At 40.6% G+C, this 3,493-nt stretch overlaps 1 pseudogene; it reads right to left on the reverse strand.

Annotated features, from left to right (window-relative positions):
• Positions 1–1,009: 1,009 nt before the first annotated feature.
• On the reverse strand, positions 1,010–3,156 carry LOC120292621 (annotated as a pseudogene).
• Positions 3,157–3,493: the final 337 nt, after the last annotated feature.

Genomic DNA, 3,493 nt, shown 5'->3' on the forward strand with positions numbered 1-3,493 from the left:
CAATTATTTCTTTTGTTGTTATTTGTTGAACTAGACTTACGACAAATAGCAGTAAAGTGTAGACGCATCAAGTTGTCTTTTATAAATTGTTATCAGCGACGTCGCGCTCCAAATTCAAGCCTTTTAACAATTTGACACCAAAGACAACAGAAAAAACTGCTGAAGGGTTAACAGATATGGTGATTCATGTTATTGCATGTTGTTAGATTCATATCGATTTATGCAGTTGAAAATTTGATTTTGTACGATGGAAAAATCGATTTATATTCCATATGAACTAAACATGTCAGATAGTATCAATTTTGAATAAATGGCACTGAACTCATATCAAATTCAAGCGTTTCTCAATAAATTATTACCCATGCCATGCCATATTTGAAATTTGTTCTACTCCCGGGTGGAAAAGTTCGGGGTTTGGACTTTTAGGAGAGAGGATATAGCAATATCGCTAGTGAAACTAGACAAAGAAGTCAAGTCGACATTGCCGATGTCAGTTTCTCTAAAATAACCAATTCAACCACTCTTAATTCTTGTGCTTAGTCATTTCTATCTTTTCCTTCGAGTCCTCCTCAGGACCGAAATTAAAATGGTATGTACAATTAATGAGTTCAACTACTGCTTGAAACTTCCACATTAGAAATTTGAAGAGGAACGGTGAGTAATTAATTAAGAAATCAACATCAATCCCCATGCATCTTGATTTTTAGCTTAAGAATGGAAAATTGATTATCATCGGAGGTTCACTTTGTATAAAATAATAGGTCTAGAAATTTTACCATTAAGATAATTTATATAATCAACTTACGAAGCAATATGACAAACTAATGATCATCATTTAAACAAACTAGTTATTGTGATCTGTGTAAAATCTCTCTTATATTAATATGACTCTAATAATTATGTGCGTTCAACTATTTCATTTATTAGATCGGTTTCCATCATGTATTCTCATTAGAAAAACAAACGATTAAATTATAAAGAAGTAAGCGCCAATATTATAAGAAGGAGACTAAGAAAAACCCACCATAAGCAGAGCTTTGAGGCCAGTCATGGTTAGCTGAGTCTGGGCATCTTCCTCATCCTTCAACTTCAATAGAAACTGCAAGAAATCTTTGTTCTCCTCGCCACCGTCCAAGGACTCGCTTCCATTTTCTCTCTGCATCTTTAACCTCTGATCAATCATCTTCTGAAATATTCCATCAAACCGCTTCGCCAAACCCTTCGTCTGCCTCTCTATCCCTTGTAAATCAAATCGAGCCAGACTCGGATAAAAGTCCGAAATGTTTGGCCTCCCGAGAAAGTTTTGTAAGATTTGACACTGCCTGTTGAGGGACGGAAAATCCAGAAAGAAATTTTAAAATTAATGGTATAAATTTTTTATATTTACTCAATCTAAAAAAAAATTTGCGATAATTCCACCAGAAGTAGTAAAACTCTTCCTTCGTGGGGTGCCAGTAATCTATTTTTTTTTTCACTCTCAAATTTGTATCAATGACCTAGAAATTCCTTTCATCCATATGGCCATTAAAAATTCCATCGTGACGGCGTCATGATCATTAAAGATTGGGCGTGGCTATCCTCTTGACCAACATGGTAACTTGTGTCCATTGCCATGTCAGTCCATTTGCCTAGCAACATGTTATGTTGAATTTTTAATGGCACTTACAGACGAAAATTTAATAAAAGTTTTTGGGTAATTGGTGCGAGTTTGAGGTATCAGTGAGACGCAAAAAAAAAAAAAAAAAGTATGGGATTGGTGTCCCACAAGGAAAAGTTTAAGGTTTTATGTGCAATTATCCTAGACAAATTGTAAAACATTTAGACTGAATTATATATTTTGAACTTATATAAAAGAAAACTAGACAATTAAACAGCTAATTCTTGATATCTGAATATGAAATAGGAACAATCAGGGATCTTGATGACTAACTAGCTTAGTGGCTTGCCCCTTGCCCGACCTTTATAAACATGAAGAGCACTTGAGCGAACTTTAGTGATATCGATAAATTATAAACTCAATTCGGCATAATTTGAAGAGTTACAGACATTCTATCATAGTTCGGTCCGTAAAGCTAAGTTTAGCACAACCCTGAAGTCCCAAAGTGATCACCTTTAATACGAAATAAGAGGAAGTCGTAATTTCTTGTTTGTGGATAAGACAAGAAGTCAGAGCATATATGGTCAATATAAAAAATAATTTTTCAAAGACAACATTTGGTTAGATTAGCATACTTAAAGGCTCGATCCAAGGATCGACAGGAGCTGTTTGTCCTGAAGTTTTGTTTATGCAGACAGCGTGCTGAATCATTCATAGTAAAAAAGAAATGAGAGATTTGACTTTAAAAAGAAAAAAGAAAAAAAAATGAGAGAAATCCTATCCGATCGTCATCGTCACTAACCTGCCTGAAATCAGCACCCAAGCTCTCTCTCCTCGCCCTGCGCCGTCCCACCCCACAGCATGCTCGTGATCACGTTAAGCACCGTCAAGAACATCTGCTCCCCAACGTTCACCGGCGACCCGCCCGGAGCAGGAAGTACCCACGGTCCTTCGGACTCCCTCCGCCGGAGCCCGTAGACGGAGTCCAGCGTGTGGTTGCTCAGCATCTTGAGGCCGCACACCTTCCGGAACATCCTCCACTCGGGCCCGTACGGATTCCACAAGATGTCTGACCCGCCGTAGAACGCGGCCCTCCAGCGATGGGCACGTCGCGGTTGGCGAACGTGACGTCGTTATCCTTGAGGACACCTCGCGGGCGGTGGCTGGGGACGTCGACGATACCGAGCTTCTTGCCAAGCTGGAGCTTCAGGATGGGGCCGTACGTCATCGCGAGGGTTGCGAAGTAGGTGTGGAGCTCCGGGTCGAGGAAAGGCAGGTTCCCGACGAGGGGAGACCGGCCGGTCCCGGTGGCAGCGGCGGCGAGTTCTTCTTCTCTGCGAAACGACGCCATGCCCAAAAGCTAATTGCGAAAGCGCCCGAGAGGAGAAAGAGTAAGCTCAGGAGCGAGAAATCGTGCGATGAGAGGGAAGATTCGAGATTGTGGAGAAGGGAAAGGGAGATGGACGGAGACATGTTGGCCTGGGAGAGCGATCGATCACGATAGGCCTCGAAGCTGAGAGGATTCGAAGAAGAAGAGAATGCAGTCAACGGAACCTTTCCTGTTGTCGGTGAATTGAAGTGACGAGGGTTGGCGACGCTGGTTGACGTACGTATGACAGGAAAGTAAGGGAGGAGGAAGAGGGAGAGAGAGAGTGAAAGTGAGAGTAAAAATATTTAAGGGCAATCTGAATTGTAATTGTCCCTTGGCCCTTTATGCTTTCTTTCATTTGACTAAACAGAAGGGACTCTTTTTTCTCGAACAAAAGGGAGCTCTGAACGAGGAGTTTGAGTTTTACATCGAGTTGTTTTTCTTCTTCTTAGATAATTTGGATTTTGGTGTACCCGAGACTTGAAAAACATTGAACGTGGAAGTGATTTCAATAATAATTATTTATT

The sequence above is a fragment of the Eucalyptus grandis genome, chromosome 4, assembly GCF_016545825.1.
Source record: "Eucalyptus grandis isolate ANBG69807.140 chromosome 4, ASM1654582v1, whole genome shotgun sequence".
NCBI lineage: Eukaryota > Viridiplantae > Streptophyta > Magnoliopsida > Myrtales > Myrtaceae > Eucalyptus > Eucalyptus grandis.